This window comes from Eleutherodactylus coqui, chromosome 5 (assembly GCF_035609145.1).
Source record: "Eleutherodactylus coqui strain aEleCoq1 chromosome 5, aEleCoq1.hap1, whole genome shotgun sequence".
NCBI lineage: Eukaryota > Metazoa > Chordata > Amphibia > Anura > Eleutherodactylidae > Eleutherodactylus > Eleutherodactylus coqui.
Genome location: NC_089841.1, coordinates 14,706,929 through 14,725,344, shown reverse-complemented (window position 1 = coordinate 14,725,344; position 18,416 = coordinate 14,706,929).

Below are 18,416 nucleotides of genomic sequence, written 5' to 3'. Positions count from 1 at the left end.
AAGAAACTAAAATAAAAACAAAAAAAAGAAGAAAAAAGAAAATTAGGTAATAAGAAACAATTTAGCAAATTATTTATTACTAGATACAGTACTTATTTTGGATTTATTAAGAGTATATTAAGGAAAAATTGGTTGATTCTCAAGAGAGACCCATATTTGGGGGGAAAAAATCTATCAGAGATCTCTATATGTGTATTTGGAAAAAAATAAAACACTAAAAAATATACTCGCTCCCTCATGTCCGAAAAAAAGAAAAAAATAGAAAAACCAACTATAAAAAAAGAAGAGTTATAAGGCACAGAGAAATTGGAGTATTTAAATGTGGAGTTAAAAATGTAAATGTTATGATAATATAGTAGATAAAAGAAAAGAGATTAAAATGGATGATGACGAATCTGTATTCATTAAACAATTGTTGACTTGTCAAACAAAATCTGTTATATATATATATGTTAGAGCGTCCGTGTGGCATCCGATATGTGGGGAGGACGATTAACGCCCTTAGAATTAGAATTTCCCAACATAGAAACAATATTAAAAGAGGATTCCCCAAACATAGTGTTTCATGTCATTTTTGTAACCATCATAATTGTGATCATGTCAGTTTAAAAGTCACTCCGATTGAACATATTTACACCCAATCAGTACAATAACTACGAGTTAGAGAGATGGATTGGATTTTTAAATTAAATACACCCAATGGATTAAATGAAACGTTAGCGAAAGTGAAGTTTATATAGATATGATATACATTTTTATCAATTCTTAATTATGTATGAAGTATTTATTTTAGCTATTAACCAGTAGTGAGGATTTCTATCTATAGTAGATATGTATAAACTAATATTTGATATAAAGAATTTGAATATAAGATATTTTCAAGCGAATTTATGGTTCAAACAGATTTTATTTAGTCATACATTCAACTAATGTGGACAATTACATCATGGATTTATCCACCATATCCTGCCACAAAAAAAAAAAAACATTGTTCATATAGCTTACTTTGCAAAAAATGACTAGATTTTTCCAACCAAATAATCATAAAGAAAACTTCAGAAATGAGAGCATGAAAGTAAAAGAGAAAGAAGAAATGAGAAACAGATAGACGAAAAAGATCTCCCTTACGCCCGGTGGGAGCGCCGTCCCCATTCGTCAATTTGTACCTTCGTACATTTGCTGGGGCTGGGGCAACTTACTTGGAAATATCCCCTCTGAGGAGCCATTCCTTGAGTCGATCAGATGATCGTAATGTCAACCATGTCGTCCAAGTCGCATAGAGCTTCTGAAGCCTATTATCATCTCTAGCGATGGTCTCTTCCAGTTGTCTTAAATTGTCTATGTTCTCCAGCCAGGTAATTCAGGTTGGGGATGTTGTTGACTTCCATAGCCTTGGGATCACCTGCCTCATGGCCAGAATGAAAAATCTAAGTAGACCCTTTTCTGCCCCTGATATGGAGCCTGGGAAAATTGAAAACAAGGGCCGTTTCCAGGGAGAAGGTGAACCCAGCCTGAGTCAGAGTATTGTATAGCTTATTGACTTCCTCCCACAAGTTTTGGATCCCAGGGCATGACTAGCATAAATGAAGGAAATTATCTTCGCCCGCTAACCACTTCCAGCATCTATTTGATAGCTGGGGATATATCATGGCTAGTTTCAATGGTGTTTTGTACCACTGGGAAACCAAAGTGTAATTCATTTCCTGCATGTTAGGTATAGGGTTACCGCTGTGGACGCTGGTGGCAGGCGGTCACGCTCTGTTCCTCCTGGTGTCATGGGGGTCAGTATGGGTGGCTCCGATCTGGGTTCACCTGTGTTGGTGGTGGCCCGTCCCCGCCGGTGGCACATGCCCCGCTGTGCTCGGGGGCATGCTCCCTCTGGCCGGCCACGCGGCTCTCTGTGTGGTGCACGGCATCGGGGAGAGCCGGTCTTATCTCCCTTATACACGTGGCACCTTCCCCCATCCTGGCTGGGCAGGGACTTTCACATATAAGGCTGATGAGTGCTAGCAGAGGTTGCCAGTGCTTGGTTAGTCTTAGCTCTGCTAGCACCTGCATTTTCTGTTCTTGTCAGCTCTGGTTTTCTGACCAATTTATTCTTTGACTTTGCTTCTGTCTTACACCCTTTGTACTGTGCACGTGCCTCCCCGGTTTTACTTGGTTTTCCCTGACTACTCTCTGTGTTACCCTCTGTTGTTTTGCTCTTGGTAGGTTGACTCAGCTTATTTGACCATCCATCTCCTGTCCCTCTCCCTTGGGGTTTCTGTCACTAGGTCAGAGCAGAGACCGCCGTCCAGTTGTTGCCCTGGGGCTTAGCCCTGGGGGGCAAGTAGGTAGGGATACGGGAGTGGGCTGATTGTAGGGACCCCCCTCTGGTCATTAGTTTCCTACCAGCCGTAACAGAAACGCTTGCCTAAACGTTCTGAGGTTTTTTCTCTTCGACCTGCCCTGTTGAGTCCAGATATGGAGGCTATATCCACTGTGACGAACCAGGTGCAAGCCCTAACTGGTTTGGTGCAGGACCTGTTGGTTTGACTTCAGCAGCAGGAAGAAACTGCTGCCAGAGCCCCACCGGCTGCCCCTGCGGTTCCAAGAGCATGTGGTGAGACTAAGGCCACCATGCCAGACTTCTTTTCCGGTGACTGCAGATCCTTCTTTTCTTTCCGGGAGTGTTGCAAGTTATACTTTAGTTTGCGACCCCACTCTGCCGATTCTGAACTCCAGAGAGTGGGCTTGATTATCTCACCATTGAGGGGTGACATTCAGAATTGAGCGTTTTCGTTGCCTCATGACTCACCACCCCGTCTGTCTGTTGAAGTGTTTTCTTTTTAATGAACCCGATAGGGGGGGGGGGGGGGTATGCTGTTAGTAGGCTGTTAAAACTTCGCCAGGATAGACGTTCAGCAGAGGAATATTGTTCGCACTTCTGTCAATTTTGTGTTGATTCTCGGTGGAATGACCATGCGTTAAAGGATTTGTCTCTGACTGGGTTGTCCGGGGCGGTAAAGTATTTGTTGTTGTCACATCCAGAACCATAGATGTTAGATCAAGCTATGACTAGGCTCCAATACCCCACAGGAGCATAAGGATCATCGGCTTAAACACCGGTTATGCCTCTACTGTGGAGATCCAGGACACAGGGGCGCCACCTGCCACAAGAGACAGCCACAGGAAATACTTCCGCTCCTAGGTGATGCCGGAGGGATCACCTAGGAGCTCAGGTACCTCCGGATTATTCAAGATTGTTTCTTCCTTGTGCCATTATTTATGGTAGTTACCATTTCGTCGACTGAGCATTTATTGATTCTGGTGCGGATGCAAATTTAGTGAATTTTAAGTTTATTAAGCCCATGTTTCAGTGTCTGCAACTCCTGAGCTACCCTGTATGGGTCTCTGGAATTGATTCCCCTCCCCTGTCTGCTGGTATTGTCAGGAGAAGAACTCCAGAGCTTCAGTTCTCAGTGGGGGTGCTACACACTGATATCTGTTCCTTTTTGGTGATGGAGAATCTTTCTGTAGATGTAGTTATGGGTTTGCTGTGGTTACAACTCCATAACCAGCAGACTTGTCAAAGCAGCACTCACTAAATAGCAAAAAAAACTCCCATTTGGGAGGAACCGCTTCAGTACAAAGAATGCAATAGTCACAAAAGGCTGTGAACTAGCAACCTCAACGTCATCCAGATTATGTAGGTGTGGCAGCATATAAGGGTGCAACTAATTATGCAATATAAACCAAAAGCTTTATTAGTCCATGTAGCCAATTCAGGCAACGTTTCGGCCACATACTGGCCTTTATCAAGCCATCTGACCAGACAAGGAGTCCATTTTCAGCAGATTGACTGGGCCCACTCTGAGTTTGTCCAGTGGGGATCTACTTGCAAAGATCATCTGGTTTCAGTTCCGGTTCATTCAGTTAGTGAGGAGGTCGTATTACCTAAATATATTGAGAGTTTTGAGGACGTGTTTTCTAAACAACTGTCTGAAGCATTACCCCCCCCCCCCCTCCCATTGGGAGTGGGATTGCAAGATAGACCTGATTCCCAGGAGTAAGATTCCCAAGGGGGGTATATATAATATTACTGACCCCGAACGGGAGGCTGTGAGGGAATAGATCACTGAGAGCCTGACCAAGGGCCATATTCGTTCTTCAGAGTTTCCTGCGGTGGCAGGTTTGTTTTTCGTGGATAAAAAGGATGGTGGTCTCCGGCCATGTGTTGATTATAGGGCCCTGCATAAGATTACTGTCAAGAACCAGTACTCTCTACCCTTAATCCCGGATCTCCTAAATCGGATTGTGGGGGCCAAGTGGTTCTCCAAACTCGACCTCAGGGGAGCCTACAATCTGATTCGCATCAGAGAGGGAGACGAGTGCAAAACTGCCTTTAATACGCTGGTGAGACATTTCAAATGTTTAGTCATGCCATTCGGATTATGCAATGCTCCGGCAGTTTTTCAGGGCTTTATGAACACCATTTTTCATGATTTCTTGGGCAGGTTCATAGTCTTATATCTCAACGACATTTTGGTCTTTTCTCCTGATTGGGAGTCCCATGTCAAGCATTTGCATATAGTCCTGTCGTGTCTCTGGGAACATCGCTTGTCTGCTAAGCTGGAGAAATGTCTGTTTGGAGTACAGGAGATCTCGTTTTTAGGTTATGTAATTTCTCCTTTGGCCATACGTATGGAGTCGGACAAAGGTAGGGCCATTACCAAATGGGTGCAGCCCACCTATTTAAAGGCTTTGCAACCCTTTTTGGGCTTTGCTAATTTTTATCAAAAATCTATTAAGAATTTTTCGATAGTGGCCAAACCCTTGACCGACCTAACTAAGAAGGGAGCGGAGGTTAATTCCTGGTCTCTGGAGGCTGTTGAGGTCTTTATACTTCTCAAGAGGGCCTTCTCTACAGCGCTGATTCTAGTTCAGCCAGATTTGAACCGCCCGTTCATCATTGAGGACGATGCCTCGGAACATGGAGTTGGGGCTGTTCTTTCCCAGGAATCCTCAGGTCAGGCTGGTCTCCAACCTTGTGCCTTTTTCTCTAAGAAATTTAACCCGGCAGAACGCAATTACGATATTGGTAATAGGGAATTGTTAGCTATAAAATGGGTCTTTGAAGAATGGAGACACCTCCTGGAGGGGGCCTGACACCCTATTACGGTCCTTATGGACCATAAGAACTTGGTTTTTTTGGAGTCTGCTAAGCGCCTTAACGCCCTGCAGGCACGCTGGGCTCTGTTTTTCACATGTTTCAATTTTATTGTTACGTATGTGCCTGGATCTAAGAATGTGAAGGCAGATGCCTTGTCACACAGTTTTGGGGTCCCTGAGGTGGACGATTCCCAGCCAGAAAGTATTTTGCCCATCATCGCACGCCCATCACTGCTACATCCATCTTGACCTCCCCACACACACACAGCATTACTGCATCAATCCTGACCCACACACATCACACACACCTCTACTCCATCCATCTTGACCCCTCACACATCACACACACAGCTCTACTCCAACCATCCTGACACCCACACACAGCTCTACTACATCCATACTAACTCCCCCACATCGCACACACAGCTTTACTCCATCCACTCTGATCCCCACACATCAACACAGCTCTACTCCATCCATCCTGACCCACACACATCACACACACAGCTCTACTCCATCAATCCTGACACACACACATCACACACACAGCTTCACTACCGCATCCATCCTGAACCCCACACATCACACACAGCACTACTGCATCCATCCTGACCCTGACACATCACACACACAGCTCCATTACATCCATCCTGATCCCCCCCCCCCCACACACAGCTGTACTACATCCATCCTGAACCCCACACATCACACACACAGCTCTTCTCCATCCATCCTGACCCCACACATCGCACAAAGCTCTGCTACATCGATTCTGACCCCACACATCACACACACAGCTCTACTTCCTCCATCCTGACCCCCACACATCACACACACACACAGCTCTACTGCACCCATCCTGACCCCCACACATCACACACACAGCTCTACTCCATCCATCCTGACCCACACACATCACACACACAGCTCTACTCCATCAATCCTGACACACACACATCACACACACAGCTTCACTACCGCATCCATCCTGAACCCCACACATCACACACAGCACTACTGCATCCATCCTGACCCTGACACATCACACACACAGCTCCATTACATCCATCCTGATCCCCCCCCCCCACACACAGCTGTACTACATCCATCCTGAACCCCACACATCACACACACAGCTCTTCTCCATCCATCCTGACCCCACACATCGCACAAAGCTCTGCTACATCGATTCTGACCCCACACATCACACACACAGCTCTACTTCCTCCATCCTGACCCCCACACATCACACACACACACAGCTCTACTGCACCCATCCTGACCCCCACACATCACACACACAGCTCTACTCCATCCATCCTGACCCCACACATCACACACACAGCTCTACTCCATCCATCCTGACCCCCACACATCACACACACAGCTTTACTACATCCATCCTGACCCCCACATATCACACACAGCTCTACTCCATCCATTCTGAGCCCCACACATCACACACACAGCTCTACGCCATCCATCCTGACCCCCACACATCACACACAGCTCTACTCCATCCATCCTGACCCCCACACATCACACACACAGCTCTACGCCATCCATCCTGACCCCCACACATCACACACACAGCTCTACTCCATCCATCCTGCCCACCACACATCACACACACAGCTCTACTCCATCCATCCTGGCCCCCACACATCACACACATAGCTCTACTCCATCCATCCTGACCCCCCACACATCACACTCACAGTTCTACTCCATCCACCCTGACCCTCACACATCACACACACAGCTCTACTCCATCAATCCTGACCCCCACACATCACACACACAGCTCTATTCCATCCATCCTGACCCCCACACTTCACACACACAGCTCTACTACATCCATCCTGACCCCCACACATCACACACACAGCTCTACTACATCCATCCTAACCCCCAAACATCACACACACAGCTCTACTCCATCAATCCTGACCCCCACACATCACACACACAGCTCTATTCCATCCATCCTGACCCCCACACTTCACACACACAGCTCTACTACATCCATCCTGACCCCCACACATCACACACACAGCTCTACTACATCCATCCTAACCCCCAAACATCACACACACAGCTCTACTCCATCCATCCTGACCCCCACACATCACACACACAGCTCTACTCCATCCATCCTGACCCCCACACATCACACACACAGCTCTACTCAATCCATCATGACTCCCACACATCACACACACAGCTCTACTCCATCCATCCTGACCCCACACATCACACACAGCTCTACTCCATCCATCTTGACCCCCACACATCACACACACACCTCTACTCCATCCATCCTGACCCCCACACACAGCTCTACTACATCCATACTAACTCCCCCACATCGCACACACAGCTTTACTCCATCCACTCTGATCCCCACACATCAACACAGCTCTACTCCATCCATCCTGACCCACACACATCACACACACAGCTCTACTCCATCAATCCTGACCCACACACATCACACACACAGCTTCACTACCGCATCCATCCTGAACCCCACACATCACACACAGCACTACTGCATCCATCCTGACCCCCACACATCACACACACAGCTCCATTACATCCATCCTGATCCCCCCCCCCACACACAGCTGTACTACATCCATCCTGACCCCCACACATCACACACACAGCTCTTCTCCATCCATCCTGACCCCACACATCACACAAAGCTCTGCTACATCCATTCTGACCCCACACATCACACACACAGCTCTACTTCTTCCATCCTGACCCCCACACATCACACACACACACACAGCTCTACTGCACCCATCCTGACCCCCACACATCACACACAAAGCTCTACTCCATCCATCCTGACCCCCACACATCACACACACAGCTCTACTCCATCCATCCTGACCCCCACACATCACACTCACAGTTCTACTCCATCCACCCTGACCCTCACACATCACACACACAGCTCTACTCCATCCATCCTGACGCCCACACATCACACACACAGCTCTACTCCATCCATCCTGACCCCCACACATCACACACAGCTCTACTCCATCCATCCTGACACCCACACATCACACACAGCTCTACTGCATCCATCCTGACCCCACACATCACAGACACACACACAGCTCTACTCCATCCATCCTGACCCCCACACATCACACACAGCTCTACTCCATCCATCCTGACCCCCACACATCACACACACAGCTCTACTCCATCCATCCTGACCCCCACACATCACACACACAGCTCTACTCCATCCATCCTGACCCCCACACATCATACACACAGCTCTACTCCATCCATCCTGATCCCCACACATCACACACACAGCTCTACTCCATCCATCCTGACCCCCACACATCACACACTCAGCTCTACTCCATCCATCCTGACCCCCACACATCACACACACAGCTCTACTCCATCCATCCTGACCCCCACACATCACACACAGCTCTACTGCATCCATCCTGACCCCACACATCACAGACACACACACAGCTCTACTCCATCCATCCTGACCCCCACACATCACACACACAGCTCTACTCCATCCATCCTGACCCCCACACATCACACACAGCTCTACTGCATCCATCCTGACCCCACACATCACAGACACACACACAGCTCTACTCCATCCATCCTGATCCCCACACATCACACAGATAGCTCTACTCCATCCATCCTGATCCACACACACACACACACACACACACACACACACACAGCTCTACTCCATCCATCCTGACCCCCACACATCACACACAGCTCTACTCCATCCATCCTGACCCCCACACATCACACACAGCTCTACTCCATCCATCCTGACCCTCACACATCACACACACAGCTCTACTCCACCCATCCTGACCCCCACACATCACACACAGCTCTACTCCATCCATCCTGACCCCCACACATCACACGCACAGCTCTACTCCATCCATCCTGACCCCCACACATCACACATACAGGTCTACTCCATCCATCCTGATCCCCACACATCACACACACAGAGCTCTACTCCATCCATCCTGACCCCTACACATCACACACACAGCTCTACTCCATCCATCCTGACCCCACACATCACACACAGCTCTACTCCATCCATCTTGACCCCCACACATCACACACAGCTCTACTCCATCCATCCTGACCCCCACACATCACACACACAGCTCTACTCCATCCATCCTGACCCCCACACATCACACAGCTCTACTCCATCCATCCTGACCCCCACACATCACACACACAGCTCTACTCCATCCATCCTGACCCCCACACATCACACACAGCTCTACTCCATCCATCCTGACCCCCACACATCACACACAGCTCTACTCCATCCATCCTGACCCCCACACATCACACACACAGCTCTACTCCATCCATCCTGACCCCCACACATCACACACACAGCCCTACTCCATCCATCCTGATCCCCACACATCACACACACAGCTCTACTCCACCCATCCTGACCCCCACACATCACACACAGCTCTACTCCATCCATCCTGACCCCCACACATCACACGCACAGCTCTACTCCATCCATCCTGACCCCCACACATCACACATACAGGTCTACTCCATCCATCCTGATCCCCACACATCACACACACAGAGCTCTACTCCATCCATCCTGACCCCTACACATCACACACACAGCTCTACTCCATCCATCCTGACCCCACACATCACACACAGCTCTACTCCATCCATCTTGACCCCCACACATCACACACAGCTCTACTCCATCCATCCTGACCCCCACACATCACACACACAGCTCTACTCCATCCATCCTGACCCCCACACATCACACAGCTCTACTCCATCCATCCTGACCCCCACACATCACACACACAGCTCTACTCCATCCATCCTGACCCCCACACATCACACACAGCTCTACTCCATCCATCCTGACCCCCACACATCACACACAGCTCTACTCCATCCATCCTGACCCCCACACATCACACACACAGCTCTACTCCATCCATCCTGACCCCCACACATCACACACACAGCCCTACTCCATCCATCCTGATCCCCACACATCACACACAGCTCTACTCCATCCATCCTGACCCCCACACATCACACACACAGCTCTACTCCACCCATCCTGACCCCCACACATCACACACACAGCTCTACTCCATCCATCCTGACCCCCACACATCACACACAGCTCTACTCCATCCATCCTGACCCCCACACATCACACACAGCTCTACTCCATCCATCCTGACCCCCACACATCACACACACAGCTCTACTCCATCCATCCTGACCCCCACACATCACACACACAGCTCTACTCCATCCATCCTGACCCCCACACATCACACACAGCTCTACTCCATCCATCCTGACCCCCACACATCACACACACACACAGCTCTACTCCATCCATCCTGACCCCCACACATCACACACACACAGCTCTACTCCATCCATCCTGACCCCCACACATCACACACAGCTCTACTCCATCCATCCTGACCCCCACACATCACACACAGCTCTACTCCATCCATCCTGACCCCCACACATCACACACAGCTCTACTCCATCCATCCTGACCCCCACACATCACACACACAGCTCTACTCCATCCATCCTGACCCCCACACATCACACACCCAGCTCTACTCCATCCATCCTGACCCCCACACATCACACACACAGCTCTACTCCATCCATCCTGACCCCCACACATCACACACACAGCTCTACTCCATCCATCCTGACCCCTACACATCACACACACAGCTCTCCTCCATCCATCCTGACCCCCACACATCACACACACACCTCTACTCCATCCATCCTGACCCCCACACATCACACACACAGCTCTACTCCATCCATCCTGACCCCCACACATCACACACACAGCTCTCCTCCATCCATCCTGACCCCCACACATCACACACACACCTCTACTCCATCCATCCTGACCCCCACACATCACACACACAGCTCTACTCCATCCATCCTGACCCCCACACATCACACACACAGCTCTACTCCATCCATCCTGACCCCCACACATCACACACAGCTCTACTCCATCCATCCTGACCCCCACACATCACACACACGGCTCTACTCCATCCATCCTGACCCCCACACATCACACACACAGCTCTACTCCATCCATCCTGCCCACCACACATCACACACACAGCTCTACTCCATCCATCCTGGCCCCCACACATCACACACATAGCTCTACTCCATCCATCCTGACCCCCCACACATCACACTCACAGTTCTACTCCATCCACCCTGACCCTCACACATCACACACACAGCTCTACTCCATCAATCCTGACCCCCACACATCACACACACAGCTCTATTCCATCCATCCTGACCCCCACACTTCACACACACAGCTCTACTACATCCATCCTGACCCCCACACATCACACACACAGCTCTACTACATCCATCCTAACCCCCAAACATCACACACACAGCTCTACTCCATCAATCCTGACCCCCACACATCACACACACAGCTCTATTCCATCCATCCTGACCCCCACACTTCACACACACAGCTCTACTACATCCATCCTGACCCCCACACATCACACACACAGCTCTACTACATCCATCCTAACCCCCAAACATCACACACACAGCTCTACTCCATCCATCCTGACCCCCACACATCACACACACAGCTCTACTCCATCCATCCTGACCCCCACACATCACACACACAGCTCTACTCAATCCATCATGACTCCCACACATCACACACACAGCTCTACTCCATCCATCCTGACCCCACACATCACACACAGCTCTACTCCATCCATCTTGACCCCCACACATCACACACACACCTCTACTCCATCCATCCTGACCCCCACACACAGCTCTACTACATCCATACTAACTCCCCCACATCGCACACACAGCTTTACTCCATCCACTCTGATCCCCACACATCAACACAGCTCTACTCCATCCATCCTGACCCACACACATCACACACACAGCTCTACTCCATCAATCCTGACCCACACACATCACACACACAGCTTCACTACCGCATCCATCCTGAACCCCACACATCACACACAGCACTACTGCATCCATCCTGACCCCCACACATCACACACACAGCTCCATTACATCCATCCTGATCCCCCCCCCCCCACACACAGCTGTACTACATCCATCCTGACCCCCACACATCACACACACAGCTCTTCTCCATCCATCCTGACCCCACACATCACACAAAGCTCTGCTACATCCATTCTGACCCCACACATCACACACACAGCTCTACTTCTTCCATCCTGACCCCCACACATCACACACACACACACAGCTCTACTGCACCCATCCTGACCCCCACACATCACACACAAAGCTCTACTCCATCCATCCTGACCCCCACACATCACACACACAGCTCTACTCCATCCATCCTGACCCCCACACATCACACTCACAGTTCTACTCCATCCGCCCTGACCCTCACACATCACACACACAGCTCTCCTCCATCCATCCTGACGCCCACACATCACACACACAGCTCTACTCCATCCATCCTGACCCCCACACATCACACACAGCTCTACTCCATCCATCCTGACACCCACACATCACACACAGCTCTACTGCATCCATCCTGACCCCACACATCACAGACACACACACAGCTCTACTCCATCCATCCTGACCCCCACACATCACACACACAGCTCTACTCCATCCATCCTGACCCCCACACATCACACACACAGCTCTACTCCATCCATCCTGACCCCCACACATCATACACACAGCTCTACTCCATCCATCCTGATCCCCACACATCACACACACAGCTCTACTCCATCCATCCTGACCCCCACACATCACACACTCAGCTCTACTCCATCCATCCTGACCCCCACACATCACACACACAGCTCTACTCCATCCATCCTGACCCCCACACATCACACACAGCTCTACTGCATCCATCCTGACCCCACACATCACAGACACACACACAGCTCTACTCCATCCATCCTGACCCCCACACATCACACACACAGCTCTACTCCATCCATCCTGACCCCCACACATCACACACAGCTCTACTGCATCCATCCTGACCCCACACATCACAGACACACACACAGCTCTACTCCATCCATCCTGACCCCCACACATCACACACACAGCTCTACTCCATCCATCCTGACCCCCACACATCACACACAGCTCTACTCCATCCATCCTGACCCCCACACATCACACACAGCTCTACTCCATCCATCCTGACCCTCACACATCACACACACAGCTCTACTCCATCCATCCTGACCCCCACACATCACACACAGCTCTACTCCATCCATCCTGACCCCCACACATCACACACACAGCTCTACTCCATCCATCCTGACCCCCACACATCACACACACAGCTCTACTCCACCCATCCTGACCCCCACACATCACACACAGCTCTACTCCATCCATCCTGACCCCCACACATCACACGCACAGCTCTACTCCATCCATCCTGACCCCCACACATCACACATACAGCTCTACTCCATCCATCCTGATCCCCACACATCACACACACAGAGCTCTACTCCATCCATCCTGACCCCTACACATCACACACACAGCTCTACTCCATCCATCCTGACCCCACACATCACACACAGCTCTACTCCATCCATCTTGACCCCCACACATCACACACAGCTCTACTCCATCCATCCTGACCCCCACACATCACACACACAGCTCTACTCCATCCATCCTGACCCCCACACATCACACAGCTCTACTCCATCCATCCTGACCCCCACACATCACACACACAGCTCTACTCCATCCATCCTGACCCCCACACATCACACACAGCTCTACTCCATCCATCCTGACCCCCACACATCACACACAGCTCTACTCCATCCATCCTGACCCCCACACATCACACACACAGCTCTACTCCATCCATCCTGACCCCCACACATCACACACACAGCCCTACTCCATCCATCCTGATCCCCACACATCACACACAGCTCTACTCCATCCATCCTGACCCCCACACATCACACACACAGCTCTACTCCACCCATCCTGACCCCCACACATCACACACACAGCTCTACTCCATCCATCCTGACCCCCACACATCACACACAGCTCTACTCCATCCATCCTGACCCCCACACATCACACACAGCTCTACTCCATCCATCCTGACCCCCACACATCACACACACAGCTCTACTCCATCCATCCTGACCCCCACACATCACACACACAGCTCTACTCCATCCATCCTGACCCCCACACATCACACACAGCTCTACTCCATCCATCCTGACCCCCACACATCACACACACACACAGCTCTACTCCATCCATCCTGACCCCCACACATCACACACACACAGCTCTACTCCATCCATCCTGACCCCCACACATCACACACAGCTCTACTCCATCCATCCTGACCCCCACACATCACACACAGCTCTACTCCATCCATCCTGACCCCCACACATCACACACAGCTCTACTCCATCCATCCTGACCCCCACACATCACACACACAGCTCTACTCCATCCATCCTGACCCCCACACATCACACACCCAGCTCTACTCCATCCATCCTGACCCCCACACATCACACACACAGCTCTACTCCATCCATCCTGACCCCCACACATCACACACACAGCTCTACTCCATCCATCCTGACCCCTACACATCACACACACAGCTCTCCTCCATCCATCCTGACCCCCACACATCACACACACACCTTTACTCCATCCATCCTGACCCCCACACATCACACACACAGCTCTACTCCATCCATCCTGACCCCCACACATCACACACACAGCTCTCCTCCATCCATCCTGACCCCCACACATCACACACACACCTCTACTCCATCCATCCTGACCCCCACACATCACACACACAGCTCTACTCCATCCATCCTGACCCCCACACATCACACACACAGCTCTACTCCATCCATCCTGACCCCCACACATCACACACAGCTCTACTCCATCCATCCTGACCCCCACACATCACACACACGGCTCTACTCCATCCATCCTGACCCCCACACATCACACACACAGCTCTACTACATCCATCCTGACCCCCACACATCACACACAGCTCTACTCCATCCATCCTGACCCCCACACATCACACACAGCTCTACTCCATCCATCCTGACCCCCACACATCACACACACAGCTCTACTCCATCCATCCTGACCCCCACACATCACACACACAGCTCTACTCCATCCATCCTGACCCCCACACATCACACACAGCTCTACTCCATCCATCCTGACCCCCACACATCACACACACACACAGCTCTACTCCATCCATCCTGACCCCCACACATCACACACACACAGCTCTACTCCATCCATCCTGACCCCCACACATCACACACAGCTCTACTCCATCCATCCTGACCCCCACACATCACACACAGCTCTACTCCATCCATCCTGACCCCCACACATCACACACAGCTCTACTCCATCCATCCTGACCCCCACACATCACACACACGGCTCTACTCCATCCATCCTGACCCCCACACATCACACACCCAGCTCTACTCCATCCATCCTGACCCCCACACATCACACACACAGCTCTACTCCATCCATCCTGACCCCCACACATCACACACAGCTCTACTCCATCCATCCTGACCCCCACACATCACACACACAGCTCTACTCCATCCATCCTGACCCCCACACATCACACACACACAGCTCTACTCCATCCATCCTGACCCCTACACATCACACACACAGCTCTCCTCCATCCATCCTGACCCCCACACATCACACACACACCTCTACTCCATCCATCCTGACCCCCACACATCACACACACAGCTCTCCTCCATCCATCCTGACCCCCACACATCACACACACAGCTCTCCTCCATCCATCCTGACCCCCACACATCACACACACACCTCTACTCCATCCATCCTGACCCCCACACATCACACACACAGCTCTACTCCATCCATCCTGACCCCCACACATCACACACACAGCTCTACTCCATCCATCCTGACCCCCACACATCACACACAGCTCTACTCCATCCATCCTGACCCCCACACATCACACACACAGCTCTACTACATCCATCCTGACCCCCACACATCACACACAGCTCTACTCCATCCATCCTGACCCCCACACATCACACACAGCTCTACTCCATCCATCCTGACCCCCACACATCACACACACAGCTCTACTCCATCCCTCCTGACCCCCACACATCACAACCATCAGAGTTCTGCATCCACTAATCCCTCCCTGGTCATGTGATTCCTGACTCCTCCCACACATTTGGTCGCACGACAGTGACATCATCACAGGTCCTGGAAGCTCACGGCTGCCGTCTGGCTCTGCAGGTCTGTGTGTCCTCTCATTTCTGAATCACTGGGCAGGAGTGTTTGATGATAGGAGGATAATCCCCATCAGGACTGCAGGGAGGTGAGTACTGGAATAATGTATTAATAAGCACACTCTATAAGTAATACTCTGTGGATGTCCCCTGTGACCTTATGACGGCATTTAATCTCTTAGGGTCGGTAACTATTGGCATCATGCATCCTCAGTTGGAGATCTTGGCCCACTCTTCTTTGTGAGAGCATCTGGGGTGTAGCGCCGTCTTCAGGTTACCCATAGATCTGCTATGGGGTTCAGGTCCGGGCTCTGGTGTGTAGCGCCCTCTTCAGGTCCCCCACAGATCTGCTATGGGCTTTAGGTCCGGCCTCTGGTTTGTAGCGGCCTCTTCAGGTCCCCCATAGATCTGCTATGGGGTTCAGGTCTGGGCTCTGGTGTGTAGCGCCCTCTTCAGGTCCCCCACAGATCTGCTATGGGGTTCAGGTCCGGCCTCTGGTTTGTAGCGGCCTCTTCAGGTCCCCCGTAGATCTGCTATGGGGTTTAGGTCCGGGCTCTGGTGTGTAGCGCCCTCTTCAGGTCCCCCATAGATCTGCTATGGGGTTCAGGCCCGGGCTCTGGTGTAAAGCGCCCTCTTCAGATCCCCCGTAGATCTGCAATGGGGTTCGGGTCTGGGCTCTGGTGTGTAGCGCCCTCTTCAGGTCATCCACAGATCTGCTATGGGGTTTAGGTCCGGGCTCTGGTGTGTAGCGCCGTCTTCAGGTCCCCATAGATCTGCTATGGGGTTTAGGTCCGGGCTCTGGTGTGTAGCGCCCTCTTGAGGTCATCCACAGATCTGCTATGGGGTACAGGTCTGGGCTCTGGTGTGTAGCGCCCTCTTCAGGTCATCCACAGATCTGCTATGGGGTTCAGGTCCGGGCTCTGGTGTGTAGCGCCCTCTTCAGGTCCCCCACAGATCTTCTATGGGGTTCAGGTCCGGGCTCTGGTGTGTAGCGCCCTCTTCAGGTACCCCACAGATCTGCTATGGGGTTCAGGTTTGGGCTCCGGGGTGTATCGCCCTCTTCAGGTCCCCCGTAGATCTGCTATGGGGTTTAGGTCCGGGCTCTGGTGTGTAGCACCCTCTTCAGGTCCCCATAGATCTGCTATGGGGTTCAGGTCTGGGCTCTGGTGTGATGCGCCCTCTTCAGATCCCCCGTAGATCTGCAATGGGGTTCAGGTCTGGGCTCTGGTGTGTAGCGCCCTCTTCAGGTCATCCACAGATTTGCTATGGGGTTCAGGTCTGGGCTCTGGTGTGTAGCGCCGTCTTCAGGTCCCCATAGATCTGCTATGGGGTTTAGGTCCGGGCTCTGGTGTGTAGCGTCCTCTTCAGGTCATCCACAGATCTGCTATGGGGTTCAGGTCTGGGCTCTGGTGTGTAGCGCCCTCTTCAGGTCCCCCATAGATCTACTATGGGGTTCAGGTCCGGCCTCTGGTATGTAGCGGCCTCTTCTGGTCCCCCATAGATCTGCTATGGGGTTCAGGTACGGGCTCTGGTGTGTAGCGCCCTCTTCAGGTCCCCCACAGATCTGCTATGGGGTTCAGGTCTAGGCTCCGGGGTGTATCGCCCTCTTCAGGTCTCCCGTAGATCTGCTATGGGGTTCAGGTCCGGGCTCTGGTGTGTAGCGCCCTCTTCAGGATCCCCCATAGATCTGCTATGGGGTTCAGGTCTGGGCTCTGGTATGTAGCGCCCTCTTCAGGTCCCCCATAGATCTGCTATGGGGTTCAG